The sequence below is a fragment of the Pongo pygmaeus genome, chromosome 6 (assembly GCF_028885625.2).
Source record: "Pongo pygmaeus isolate AG05252 chromosome 6, NHGRI_mPonPyg2-v2.0_pri, whole genome shotgun sequence".
Classification (NCBI taxonomy): Eukaryota; Metazoa; Chordata; class Mammalia; order Primates; family Hominidae; genus Pongo; species Pongo pygmaeus.
The window spans coordinates 128515177-128530727 of record NC_072379.2 but is presented as its reverse complement, the minus strand read 5'-3'; the positions used below and the strand labels follow the sequence as shown (position 1 = coordinate 128530727).

Sequence of the window (15551 nt, the reverse complement as noted above, 5' to 3'; positions counted from 1 at the left end):
ACAAAAAACAGTGAATTGTCTCTGAAAAGTGGGACTCGGGATGGGGAAAGACTGGCAAAAGACTATTGATTTTTATTGTAAGTCCTTCTATATGATCTTTTATTATATGAATGTATTACTTTGACTTTTAACAAAATGAGCTTTAAAAACAAATAGCTATGATATAGTCTTCCAAATTGATCATTTTGAAAATTAAAATTAAATGACATGCTAGAGCAAACTGTCACTAGATAAATAAAGCTCCCTTCTTACGTTAAGAACTGAGAACAGCACAGTTCAAGTTTAGAAGTGGCCTTGCCTTGAGTAAGACTAACTTCCTAATTTGCGGCATCTAAAACTAACAAAATTGTATGACTAATCAAATATTTTTCATACCAATAGGTTAACTTTGTAAATATTCCTTAATATTAATAACACGATAATCCAGTTAACAATGATGCTTTTATATAACGCTTAAGAAAAACAAGCTTTAGGCTGGGCGTGGTGGCTCACGCCTGTAATCCCAGCACTTTGGGAGGCCAAGGCTGGGGGATCACGAGGTCAGAAGTTTGAGACCAGCCTGACCAACACGGTGAAACCCCATCTCTACTAAAAATACAAAAATTAGCCAGGCGTGGTGGCGTGTGCCTTTAATTCCAGCTACTCTGGAGGCTGAGACAGGAGAATCGCTTAAACCTGGGAGTCGGATGGAGGTTGCAGTGAGCCAAGATCGCACCACTGCACTCCAGCCTGGGCAACACAGCGAGACTCTGTGTGTTAAAAAAAAAAAAAAAAAAAAAAGCAAGAAAAGAAAAAAAAGCTTTACCACACAATTTCATAATGACTTAGGGATGAGTGGATGATTTTATGAAAATACTGTAAGCGCCGGGCATGGTGGCTCATGCCCGTAATCCCGAGAGGCCGGAGGCGGGCGGATCGCGAGGTCTGGAGTCAGCCGAGCCAACATGGTAAAACCCTGTCTCTACTAAAGATACAAAAATTAGCAGGACATGGTGGCACATGACTGTAATCCCAGCTACCCTGGAGACTGAGGCAGGAGAATTGCTTGAACTCGGGAGGCGGAGGTTGCAGTGATAACTCTCCTATAAGGCTGTGCTGGCTGTTTATCTCTCTCTCCCTCTCATTTCCAAGCCCTGTCTTCTATTCTTGTCAGAGTTGCACTATTCCTCGCTCTGGGGCTGAGCCTGCCAACCATGTTTTCCAGACTTTACTGCCAGTATCCTGTTAGGTTTTGCCTAGGGAGACAGGAAGGGGAGAGAAGAAGGGATTTCTTTGCTGTTTTCATTGTTATAATATCAGCATTGCTCCAGCAAGAGGAGTGTTGCACCTCCCAACTCCAGCTGTGCCCCTTCTCTCCTGGTGGTTGAGTACCAGCTGAATGGCATTCCATTCGGAGATCAGATTACCAGCTGTGGGAGGACTTCTCTGAGCTTCCAGGTTCTTCTCTTCTGTTCCCCCAAACCGAGGGGTGGTAGTGCTTCCTATCTGGATTACCCTAGTGTCTTTTGTGCTCTTTCATCTTGTAACACCTGTGTACCCAATTCCCAGAATTAAATTCTCTGAAATGCCACACATGGTTTTCAAGGCCCCAATTAACACTTAAAGAATAAAATACATACCTGCATTCAAAATTACTCATACAGTGCTGGTAAGCAGCAATCTGGGATTCTCATACCCTCAGTAAAGAAGTGATGTAAAAAATGAAGCCAATTTTTACAAGACTACAATTGCAGTTTCTGTTTTCAGACACTGATGAATCTCAAATTTAACGAATCATTAAAAAGATGCTAAGTTATAGAGTATAAAATGTCTCACAGGCCTGGCGCGGTGGCTCATGCCTGTAATCCTAACACCTTGGGAGGCAGGTGGATCAGCTAAGGTCAGAAGTTCAAGACCAGCCTGGCCAACATGATGAAACCCTGTCTCTACTAAAAATACAAAAATCAGCCGAGTGTGGTGGTACACGCCTGTAGTCCCAGCTACTCGGGAGGCTGAGGCAGGAGAATCGCTTGAACCCGGGAGGCAGAGGCTGCAGTGATTTGAGATGATGCCACTGCACTCCAGCCTGGGCGACAAAGTGAAACTGTATCTCAGAATAAATAAATACATAAAAATAAAATGCTTCACACAGACAGAAATGGGACACTTAGAAGTGAGAAGGGAGCACAGACAGGAAAGTAGGTGATAGCAACACAAACTTATGTTTGTGAGTCTATCTGCCCTACTCTTTAAGTCTAACATTCCTGCAAACTTCAAAATCAACATCATAGTACTATACTGTCTCTTTATAGAAATAACACTGACAAACAGAAAACGATTTGTCATATTACTCGATGAATAGATCAGGTTTTTGGAAACCAAAGAAAATGTGGTAGCAATGGTACCTTTGACCTTTATCTACCATTCTAACTCCCTAGCGGACTGCGTAGACCTACTGAAAATCAATGGTGGGTAATGGCTATCATTTCCAGCATGGGAAAGAGCAATTTAGAGTTACCATTCTTTTTTCTTATTATACAACTGGACTCAGCATGTACAAGTGTCTGGAGAGTCTCCTCTCCATTCTACCTCATGCCTACTTAAACACATCCTCACTTCTCCAGCGGGGTGGTACAAACTCTGGAACCAGAATACTGCATTCCATTTCTTGCTCTGCCACTTACTAGCAACTTGGAGAAGTTTCATTTGACTTTTTCTATGTCTTAGTTGTAACATCTGTCAAATGAAGGAAAATAACAGAATCTACTTCATAGAATTACCGGGGACAAAATGAATTACTATTTGAAAAAGGGCTTAAGGGGACATGGTATATAGTGAGTGCTATATAAGTGTAACTTATTCTTATTCCATGTTCAAAGACCAGGACAGCAAAGAAATGTCGAAGGGACAGTTACATGATTTTTTTTTTTTTTTACACTGGGTGAAATAATGTTTACAGATCACATTAGGAATTTTGACCATACAAATACCTCTATCATAGAGTTCTTAATCGTTTTTGAATCATAAACTTTCTTGGGGATGGGTGAAAGCTACAGAGCTCCTCCCTAGAAAAATGCTACACATACAGAATTTTCCAAAATACTCCAATGTTCTTCTATTCAAATCACAAATAGACTGTGTATTGCTAGAACACTAGAGGGTGCCACAAGCAAAGGAAAAAATGTAAAGAAAGCACGGGGAATTTCGGCTTGCCGGAACAACTTTCCACAGAGAAGAGTTAAGTGAATGTATTTCATCAAATGCTTTAAAATATGTCAACTCTCTTATAGGTTCTGGATTAGCACTGTCCGGTAGAACTTTCTGCAATGATGGCAATATTCTAAATGTGTGCTGTCCAAAACTGTAGCTGGACTTGTGGACTACTGACCACATGAGATCATAAGGAATTAAATGTTTAATTTTAATTAATATTAAATGGCCATATGTGGCTTGTGGCTACTATACTGAACAGTGCAGTTGTACATTCTAAAAAGTTTTGACTTGCTTCTTATCACAGGCCATTACCTATCAGTGTGAAGGTAATTTCTAATATAGTGGGTTCATACAATTATTCAGGCCAATTTGTCCCTTGTGATAATTCAGCACTATAGAGACAGAAATAAAGATTGTCAGCGTTTTGTCCTTGCCCTACAGACGTTCACAGTCAAAAGTACGCTGTCTTTTTACTCATTATAGATGACCCTACCTACCTAATTTCCTGTTTCTTTACTGAAACATCTCTCTAAGCCCCTGGGTTATAAGAGCTTAAAAAATAAATAAGTGTATACTGAAAGACTGAATTAATACAGTTAAGTAAGTAGGCTTTTGCCATTTAAAAAACAAATCCTATTCTAGTGATATTTGCTAAGGGTTAAGGGAGCACAGAGAAGACAAAACTGCAAGGACATGGGGCAGGCATCCTGAAGGAAAAGACAGAGTCTACAGTCAGAAGCTCGTCAGGCTCCAGAATGAAAAAAAGGGCACGGCAGGCAGCAGCAACAGCTTGTGAAAGCACATGGCATAGCAAGGGGACATCAATGAACGCCCAGACAGCAGATTCAGGGGGAGTCTGGGGACCAAAGGAACACAGCTCTCAACTGCCTCCACACCCGATTCTTTCTTTACACTGCCATTTAGTCTACTAAAAATAAAGCTAATGCTGACCCACCTGTCAAAATGAAAGCAGTCTATCCACACTGTATAACATCTTACAGCTTACAACCCCGTGTCTGGCACACTGCCTGAATGAAGTAGGTGCCTAGTGAAGGTTGGTGACAACAATAAAAAAGCATTAGAGAGTGCATTCTCAAATATGTAGATGCTTACCAGCAGCTACAAATATCAATAAAAAGCAGGTGAGTTGTTGAAGCTATCCCTGGTTTAGAAAGATGGTGAATAGGAAGTTTGGTCTACCCAAGCATTTGCAACTGGGTCAGAATGCAGCTGGCATGGCTCTTTTTGCAGGATAATTGTTTGTCCACAGCTGCTCCCAAATTACCAAAAATCAAATAAGTAGTTGCCATGTGTGATAGCAGGATTAGAGGCTGCCTCAATTTCCATTATGGAAAAATAACGTAAATTGCCACAAGTCCCGCCCCCCAGTCTCAAATAAGCACAAAAGACACTTTTATTCAGATCCTGCATACTATGAAACAGCATTGTTGCCTGGCTGCTTCAGTGGCGGGCTCAATTCTGCTGGACCTGTCACTACACAACCAACATCCAGTTAAAGCTATTTCCTAGCTTCTGTAGGACAGCTCAATTCATGATTTTTCTTCTGAAATAACTGAACTAAGGATTTGTTTCTGAATAAAATTATGAAAGTATTTAAGTGCCAATACCACAGACCTAGGAATCTCTGCTATTCAATCATTCTCTCCTTCATTCAACAAATATCTACTGAATTCTTATCAGGTACTCCTACATTATTGTAGCATGCGTATTCCAAGAAAACCTAAGACTGGCAATTCTAATTTTGTATCTCTAAGTTTAAAAAGTGTATTCTCAGCCTGGGTGAAATGGTGAAACCCCATCTCTACTAAAAATACAAAAACCAGCTGCGTGTGGTAGTGCATGCCTGTAGTCCCAGCTACTTGGGAGGCTGAGGTGGAAGGATGGAGTGAGCCCAGGAGGCAGAAGTTGCAGTGACTTGAGATTGCACCACTGTACTCCAGCCTGGAAAACAATGGGACCCTATCTCATTAAAAAAAAAAAAAAAAAAGTTTTTAAAGAATGTATTCTTTTAGAAGTGACTTGTGTTCTTTGGGGGTAACTGAGAAAATATAGGGGCATTAAAAATAAACACAAATCACTGTAACCTGAGATAGCTACATTACCAAGTTAACAATTTTATGTATATGCTTCCAGCATTTCCCCTGCTAGTTTCTTATATGGTTGGTTTTGTTTCATTGTTTTTAAACAAAAATGAGCCTATATTGTATATACTGTATTACAAATATTTTTTCACTTAATATAGATTAAAATATTCCATGTTATTAATATTTTTGTATCTTTTTAAAATGTCTACAGAGCATTCCCTGTAAGAACATACAGTAGTTTAGTTTACCAATCCTCTGAAGTCATTTAGGTTATTTCCAATTTCTCACTATTATAAATAGCGCTGTTAATGATAACTGTAGTATTCAATAAATATCTCTTGAATAATGAGTAAATAAATGGTTTAATAAGCTGAGTCTTGGCGGTGGCTCACATCTGTAATCACAGCACCTTGGGAGGCTGAGGCGGGCATATCACTTGAGGTCAAGAGTTCGAGACCAGCCTGGCCAACGGGGTGAAACCCTGTCTCTACTAAAAAAAAAAATACAAAAAAATTAGCTGGGCATGGTGGCGAGTGCCTGTTATCCCAGCTACTAGGGAGGCTGAGGCAGGAGAACTGCTTGAACCTGGAAGGCGGAGGCTGCAGTGAGCCGAGGTTGTGCCACTGCACTCCAGCCTAGGCAACAGAATGAGGCTCTGTCTCAAAAAATAAAACAAGCTAGGCTGGGCGCGGTGGCTCACGCCTGTAATCCCAGCACTTTGGGAGGCCGAGGCGGGTGGATCACAAGGTCAGGAGATCGAGACCATCCTGGCTAACACGGTGAAACTCCATCTCTACTAAAAATACAAAAAATTAGCTGGGCGTGGTGGCACACACCTGCAGTCCCAACTAATCGGGAGGCTGAGGCAGTAGAGTCGCTTGAACCCGGGAGGTGGAAGTTGCAGTGAGCAGAGATCACGCCACTGCACCCCAGCCTGGGCAACAAAGCAAGACTCCATTTCAAAAAAATAAATAAATAAAAATAAAATAAAATAAGCTGAGTCTTTAAGCACATACCAAATTACTTCCTTAGCTTTTAAAAGACATAAACATTTTGAGTAATCATACACTTATGATTCTGCATATGTTCGCAGCAGGCAGAGAAAGGGAATGTAGTAAAAACAGCAATCTAAATATAAAGGAAAGCACACAATACTTGGTGGTGAATGGAAGACAGAATAAAAATATTAACCTTTTATAACCTAGACAATATGTAAGTTGAGTACAGGTGTCAGAAGGTAGAATATAAAAAGAGGGACGTGAAGGGGGTATTTACAATCCCATTTTCCAAAATGGCAAGTTAAGAGGCCCTACAGGAAGTTGATGGATCAAAAAATTAAAGTTTATCATTTAAAATTATAGAGATAATAAATGACTTTCAAAGTAATATAAATACTAAATAATGATGGGGTAAAAAAGTGAGTTAAATTCTCATTTTTCACATCAAAAACTTCACAGGTATCGTCTAAAGTTGATAAATCAAGGAACAGAAGTCTAAACATATTATTAAGGCTTATGGAAGTAACCACAAGCAAAGCTAAAAACAGAAATAGTGAAATAGTTTTTAAAGGCTGTCTCTGGATAGTAGGACTGGGATGGCAAGAAAAGGGAAGAGCCAGGAGGCTTATGGTTATTCATCATAAGGTCTCCATGGCTCTGTGATTTGTTAGGATGTACAAATAACACCCTGATGAAGACTGGCTGAAAAATCTGGAACTGTTTACTTTGGTTTCCCAAATATATAATCTTACCTTGATAACTGGTCAAATCCAACTGTCCACAGAGCATTCCTTTAACCAGAGGCAAACCTAAAATGCTTAAGACTTTGGAGACTATCTAGTTTGATGTTCTCATTTTCCAAATTGTGACCAAGAAAGACCCAGTGAGTTACCCAAAATCACATCTCTAATTGGTGGCAAATCCAAAACTTGAACCCCTATCTCCTGCTTCTCAATCAAGTGTTCCAGCTGCTCCATCAGAGACCCACCCTTTGTACCCGAGCACAGTCTCCACTCATTACTTGCTTGGGCTCCTTAACTGCTAATGCCAGCTATTATGTATTAATAGCTTAATAATTAAGCTATTAATTAATCTTCAAGCCAAAATTTGGGTTTTACTGGGGGTACAGTAAATTTGGGTTTTGTCTTTTAAGAAACAGGGTCTCACTCAATCACCTAGACTGGAGTGCAGTGGTGCAATCATGGCTCACTGCAGCCTTGACTTCCTGGGACCCTCCTGCCTCAGCCTCCAGAGTAGCTGGGACTACAGACGGGAGCCACCATGCCCAGCTAATTAAAAAAATTTTTTTGTAGGGACTAGGTCTCACTATGTTGCCAGGCTGGTCTTAAACTCCTGGGCTCATGCAATCCTCCTACCTTGGCCTCCTAAAGTACTTGAATTACAAGCATGAACCACAGCACCCAGCCATGAATTTGTATTATAAAATGGTATGCATGTTGAATTGATTTTTCAAATTGCACCTGCAGCCACCCATCCTGGTCCCTCTAAAACATCTCCTGCTCCCTCAACCCTCAACCCCACCATCACTGCCTTAGATAATATACAATAGCTACTTTGAGAGCTGATTCCCACAAACTGAGAGGCCTGACAGCATGATTCTCAGCCACAGGAATAAATGCAGTTCATAAAGTTGCCAAAGCAGTCTTGTGAAGCTACAGTATTCTGTGAGCACAAGAGTGTTCAACTGACTTTATGTTCTTCTTCACCTATATTAAATTGTTTAGCTAACTATCCATTCCCATTTTCAGTAGATGGAAAGAGAAAAATATTACTTTTTTTAAAAAAAGGGGGGCGGGAGAGCGCAGTGGCTCACGCCTGTAATCCCAGCACTTTGGGAGGCCGAGGCAGGCGGATCACCTGAGGCCAGGAGTTCGAGACCAGCCTGGCCAGCGTGGTGAAACCCCGTTTCTACTAAAGACACAAAAATTAGCCAGGTGTGGTGGCACGCACCTATAATCCCAGCTACTCGGGAGGCTGAGGCAGGAGAATGGCTTGAACCCAGGAGGTGGAGGTTGCAGTGAGCCCCGAGATCATGCCACTGCACTGCAGCCTGGGCGACAGAGCAAGACTCCATCTCGCAAAAAAAAAAAAAAAAGGGTTGAGGGGACAAGGGGCTGACTTTTTAAGGAAAATGGAGAGTTGGGCATACCATTTTTATGTTTGTATTAAACCAATTTATAAGAATTATTTTAAGTTGAATTTTAAAAGGTATGAAAATCTGTACAGATTATTATTTATATAAATTTAGGAACAAGGAAACAACAAAATGTAAAACTGGAACCACGCCAATTACTGGAAATCAAATATATATGGAAGAGTCAAGATCAAATAACCAAAATCCCCATAAATTGCCAGGAGTTTGAGAGCAGCCTGGCCAAAATGGTGAAACCCCATCTCTACTAAAAATACAATAATTAGCCAGGCATGGTGGCACACGCCTATAATCCCAGCTACTTGGGAGGCTGAGAAGGGAGAATCAGTGAAGCCATGGAGGTCGAGGCTGCAGTGAGCAGAGACTGTGTCACTGCACTGCAGCCTGGGGGACAGAGTGAGACCCTGTCCCAAAAAAATTCCCATATTTACTTTGTGAGTTAATTCATTGAGATAAACTGTATCTTGAATTACTTACAAAATTAAAGATGCCATATAATCAAAATTAGAGGCACAGTAGTAAGAAGGAAAAAAAAATCAAATCAGAATCCTACACAAGGATGTTAAAGTAAAAAAGCACATTATATTTCAAGACTAAAACAAACAAAATTTAGAAAATAATTGAACATAAAATTAAAATGCCTTTACCTAAAACTAGGCATAACATCTCCATTTTAGAATTTAAGTCTATGAAAGATATCACTAAACTCACAGAAGGAGGGGAGAAATGCTACCTAAGTTCCTAAAGAAATCAAAACTACCTAAATAACATTTACACTATATTTCCTGTTTAAAAAAACCAATCACCAAAATTTTTCCATGACTACTACCAATGTTGTCATTTACAACAAGTATAGGCTAGAGAAGAGAATAATTATCCTATAAGAATAAAAAATATTTTTCTCAATACCACTTTCTCAGTGTAATCTTTGATAAAATTCTCAAAAACAGAAGGGGAAAAGAGGCCATCAAATGTAATTTACCATACCCACACTTATCAGCAGCTACTCGGTCCTGGCCACAATGGATGTCCTGCAGCTGGCTGTCAAACCACCAAAAGCTGCTCATCATCCACCTTCCTAGTCTCTTAGAGCTAAGCTCACTTGGGTCAAAACAAGTCAACCGCCTTTCTCACCAGCAGTAATATGCTGGAATAAAGTGTCAAGTATAATTCTGGCTGCCAAGATTTTGTTCTGAAGAACAGACTTGTAACTATGAAAGGGGACATTAAATTAGAGCTATCGTCTGAAAGAAAAGGGCAATCTGTATCTGTAGCTTGACTGGGATAACACAGGTCTTGATCTGTAGTCAAACCAGAGGAAAAGGAAGCAACTAGAAAAAAACAACACATATCACAACCCCCAAAAAGAGTGAACTATTGAGAAAAAAAAAAAAAACTGTGCCAGTAGCAATATACAAATAAAACTAGAGTCTGCTTTAGAATAGACTCCATGTGCTGTGCAACAAGGAATATTAACTGTTGGTACACAGAAATATCACAGAAGCCTTAAAGCAGAGGTGTCCAATCTTCTGGCTTCCCTGGGCCACGTTGGAAGAATTGTCTTGGGCCACACATAAAATACACTAACACTAATGATAGCTGATGAGCTTAAAAAAAACAAACAAACACAAAAAAATCTCATAATGTTTTAAGAAAGTTTATGAATTTGTGTTGGGCTACATTCAAAGCCATCCTGGGCCACATGCAGCTTGTGGGCTGCGGGTTGGACAAGCTTGTCTTAAAGGACGAAATAGATTTATGTGTATTGACACACAAAAAAATCCATAAAATGATGGAAATTGAAAACAACAGGTTATAAAATCTGCTAGAATGAGTGTGGTCTCATTTTTTCAAGTGTAAATAAATATGGTTGTGGACAAACAATAATTTCGAAAGATATACTAAACTATTAAGAATACTTTTTATCTATGCAAAATAGAATTATGGATTATAAAAACTTTATTTCTGCTTTATAGATTTATTTCTCCCTTCAAAATAATAAGAATGTGATTACTTTTATAACCATTGTTATGTCCAGGTTTGAGAAAGAAAAGACAAACAGCATAAGCTCTTCTTCTTTTTACCAAATGAAATACCAGAGGCCTCCAAACTCATGAAATCAGGGACACATACAGAATTTCCAAGCTGCCCAGCGTCCTCTGGGAGCCATTTTCTTCCTTGCTTTTTTGCAGGGGTTTCCAATGAATCTTCTTTTTTTTTTTTTTTTTTTTAGCAGAGCCTTTTCTTTAAGCAGAATCCTGTACACAACCTCAAAATGTAAGGTAACAGTGGAATTTCTTCTATTGAAGGGGAAGGGAATGCAGAGAGTTAAAGCCATTCATCCTCCTCACCACTCAGAACTCCAGAGCACAAGTGGAAACACTGTGATTAATTCAAGTATTTCACTGTACAGCTGGGAAACTGAGGCCCAAGGATTACTCTCCTGTTAAGCCCTGTCTTATTGACTGGTCTGTGGGTCATTTTACTTACTAGGCATTATAGATACAGTAACTAGGGCCTACAAGCTTTTCAAATACATACTGAAAGTTTAAGAGAAACTGAAAACACACAAATTGGCTCCAATAACTGTCAAAAAGACAAAGAAACATAATGGTTCTTGAAGTTCAATATGATTCAAGCACTCCAAACACCCTGGCAGCTTTGCAAATGAATACGTTTTTCTATTGTCTGAGGTTTATGTTTAGCCATATGTATCTATCGAAGCAACACAAACTAGAATCAGCTATTGAGAAAAGACAAGTGGAAGAAAAGCAGCAGCAGTGGGATAGTTTTCGAAACTGAAAAGAGACAGAAAAGATACATTGATCAAATTCCCCAAACACCCCAATGGCTTAATGAGCATAATCTAACAAGATAAATGTTCACAGGTATAAACATATCATTCTAAACTTTGTTCTAAAAAAACTCATTGAAAGGCCAGAAAGGCCAGGTGCAGTGGCTGACGCCTGTAATCCCAGCACTTTGGGAGGCCAAGGTAGGCAGATCACCTGAGGTCAGGAGTTTGAGACCAGCCTGGCCAACATGGTGAGACCCCATCTCTACTAAAAATACAAAAATTAGTCGGGTGTGAGGGCACACACCTGTAATCCCAGCTATTTGAGAGGCTGAGACACAAGAATCGCTTGAACCCAGGAGATGGAGGTTGCAGTGAGCCGAGATCACACCACTGTACTCCAGCCTGGGCAACACAGTGAGACTGTTTCAAAGGAAAAAAAAACACAATCCATTGAAGAAAAACAGGATGATGGAGACTTGTGTCATCATCACAGAGAAAGTAAAAAGATTCAGAAACACTGGCTCACAGTAAATTTAGTCTGGAAAAAAAAAGTATCACATGACAAGCAACATATGCACAATGTGAACAATGACCACTCCTGTACTTAGCCCTGGGCACTCCACTTTTAAAGATACGAGAAAAACCCCGTTATATTTCACTGGGACTATGAAAATGCTTAATTAATGAATAGTTAGAAAAATAAGAGGTGTTTAAATCTAAAGAAGGACTTTAGGAATCTCTCTCACAAAATATTAAAAGACCATTATTAGGAAGAGGAATTAGATTAAGTCTGTGACCCTAATAAAAAAAAAAGGTAAGAAATTATGGCAAAATTCTGGTCAACAGATCATTTTTCTAAAGGGGTGTATAGACAGAGTGGCTGGAAGCAGTCAGTTCTCCCATCACTAGATGTCCTCTTGCAAAACCTAGACAACCACTTGGGGGCACTGGAGACGTGGGCCTTGCGTGCATCCTGACTCAAACTAAGCAGGCAGAAAGAAAGGTAAAAAAAGATTCCACCCCAGGAAAGTCTGAACCCTGCGGTCCAAAAGTGTTTATTAGGAAGACTGTCTTAGGTCATTTGGATACATACCCCAGATAAGACTGGATACAGTCCTTGCCCTTCTCCTGGGAGAATAGAATCTATTGATATTCTGCTGCAGTTGGGGGTATGTACAAATGCACATACAAACAGAATTACACAAACAGTATGAAGCTAGCCTTAAGCGAAGGCTCAGTCCTCTTTAAAGAACTGTAACACTCCCAAAGGTGGTGTGCTTAAAAAACAAACAAACAAACAAACAAAACTGTAACAGTAGAAGCTGAAAAGCTCTCCCAGAGAAAGGCAGGGAAAAAAAAACAAAACTCTTCTGCTATCATAGTCTTAAAACATTTTATACAGTTGCCCTATAATTAACAAATTACAAAGGAAAGCAAGTTTTATTAACGTATTGTTTCCCTTTTCCCATCTCTGATGATTATATTCTATATAGTCAAATTAATGCTCCAACAATACCTTACTTAATGCTACAATCTCAACCATCCCCAACCACCTAGAGACCCTGAGAAACGACTTGGACCTGTTTTATTTTGCCTTTTAAATTTGTACACTATTCCAACAAATGTAGTCCTCTGACTTCTGAGGACAAAGCAGAAGTGGTAAAGCAAGATAAAGAGAGTAAAAACACAAGGAAAAGGAAAAAAATAGATAAAGAAAAGAGAAAGCAAACAAGAACAAGCAAAGTACAACCAGCTGGTATTACTTATGTTGGGACAATCAGCCCCACAGACCTCAATTACTTGTAATCCTATCACAGGGCAAGCAGTCCATCAATATACCTGAGTAAGGTGTTTTTGAAAAACACACGAGCAACCTAAAAATATATACATCCAGCCACTTTGGAAGCCTGTTTGGCAATTTCTTACAAAACTAAACATAGTCTTACCATAGGATCCAACAACTGCACTCCTTGGTATTTACTCAAATATGCTGAAACTTATGTCCACACAAAAACCAGCACACAAATAAATATTCACAGCAGTTTTATTCACAATTGCTAAAACTTGAACACAACCAAGATGTTACTCAGTATGTGAATGATAAACAACTTGTGGTACATCCATACAGTGAAATATTATTCAGCATTAAAAAGAGTTATCAAGCCATGAAAAGTTATCAAGTCATTAAATACATATTGCTTAGTGACAGAAGCCAATCTGAAAAGGCTACATTTGTATGATTCCAACCATATGACATTTTTGGAAAAGGCAAAACTATGGAGACGGTAAAAAAAATAGTTGTCTGGGGTTAGAGAAAGGAGGGAAGACAGGAGCACCAGGAGACTTCTGGACTAGTGAAACCATTCTGAATGATTATATATTTGTCAAAATCCACAGACTGCACAAACACACAGAATGAACTTGAATGTAAACTATGGACTTCTGTTAATATTGGTTCATCAACTGTAACAAATCTACCACACAACAGCAAGATATTAATAAAGGAAACGGGTAGGAGAGAATATGGTAACTCTCCATACTCTCCACTCAATTTTTCTATAAAGCTAAAACTGCTCTAAAAAATAAAGTGTATATATATATATATTTTTTTAAATACAGATGTAAAAAAACAATATTCCCTTAAAAAATCACGGTCAAAGTGGGTACAGGGATTTTCAGGCATGGTCAGGAGCTCCACCAATCTAAATCACCACAGCCTGCCATTACATAATGCTGAATACTTTCACAGATTTATAGTTTATATATTATAAATTTGTTGCACATATATTATAGTTCATATATATTTATTCTTAAAGTACAGTTTCATATATATATATATATACACACATACACACACACACACATCACTTATAGTTAATAAGTATGGTTATCTAGTGCTGAATACATCTGAACATAAAGGGTGAGCAGTGGTGGGAAAAGACTGAGAAGTCAGGAGGGTTGGTCAGCTGCATCCACTGAAGATTCCATGTTGCTGGTGGAAGTCTCCCCCCTACTGCCACTGGTGAGAAAAATGGCTCAGACTGCTGCTTCTTCACTTTAAAAAGTTTGGTGGAGCTCTTGTTTGCCAACAGTAGCCTATGGTAGCACTTGTCTTAAATTGTGTATCATGCTTTTCCTGCTCCCTCCCTGCAGTGGCATAGCATGTTAATAAAGATCTAACTAAAAAGTGCACAAGGGTTCAAAGGCACCTAGAACAAAAGGAGTCACAATACAGTTCAGTAATCAGTGCTTTCCACAGTGACATCGAGTTGCCAAGAAAAGACAAAATTATAAGCACACCACAGAATTCTGGCTTAATGAGCACAGAAATACTGTAGGCTTCTTTTTACTTTCCTTTTTCCCATAAAAAATGGTTAAAACCAAAACAGTATTTAACGTTTAAAAAGATAAGCATCACCTATCTGGAAAATTTGTTTACTAGAAAAATCTCATATAAATTTAAAAGCATGTTCAGTAATACAGCCTCTTTCCAGATGCCACTTCCATGGTGTTTGCATACTAACAAATAGACTATCAATATCTGGTATAGGTAGTAAATTTACCAAATATGTCTGATGTATAATGCTCATTCATTTTCTTTCCCCCTTTTCAACTAAGAATCAATTAAAATGGGATTACAGGCTTTATGTAGCTGTTTTGCAATTTTATGTAATCCTTAAAACTGGGTCCCTTTTATATTAAAGGGTACCAAAAAATACATACATAAGTGGGAAGAGAAGAAGCAAAGGAAAAAACCAAAATATTGACTGTAGTATCTCTGGATAGCTGGGCTACAAATTTTTACCATCTTCATACTTCCCTTTATTTTTAAAATTCCCTACAAAAAACATGTATTACTTTCACACTCCATTATATCAAATATCTACAGCATTTAAAATGAGTAAACTACAACTACATGTACCAATAAAGTTTAACCTCTTATACAAAGCTTAAAAACATATAAAACAATATTACACTTTTTAGTTTTCCCTGCAATCCAAACACTGTTATTTTTTTTTAGTGGATACATATACATACAGAAAAAGTTTGTAAAAATGCAGGGAGAGAATAAATATCAAATTGAGAATAATGGTCACAGCTGGGAAGAGAGAGGACTAGGATGGGGAAGGGGTGCCCAGTAAGCTTCAACAATAACTGTGATTTTTATTACTTTAGGTAGTAGGTATACGGAATTTATTATATTGTTCTATATCCTTTTTTATGCCTAAAGTATTTCAAAAATTGTTTAAAGTGGCAACTACTGTAGTCACACTAAAAACAGTAGG

General features: G+C 38.8%; 1 protein-coding gene across 5 annotated transcripts in view; it reads right to left on the bottom strand.

Annotated features, from left to right (window-relative positions):
• The window catches only part of NRF1 (nuclear respiratory factor 1), a 141192-nt gene that overhangs the window by 105081 nt on the left and 20560 nt on the right, over nucleotides 1-15551 (bottom strand). The window contains exon 1 of one of the 5 annotated variants that reach the window (XM_063668454.1): nucleotides 4148-4161. The exons of the other annotated variants lie outside the window; for them this stretch is intronic. The gene's annotated coding sequence lies outside the window, so the exon portion shown is untranslated. Of the gene's footprint in view, nucleotides 1-4147; nucleotides 4162-15551 lie in introns of those variants that run through there. 5 annotated transcript variants of the gene reach the window in all.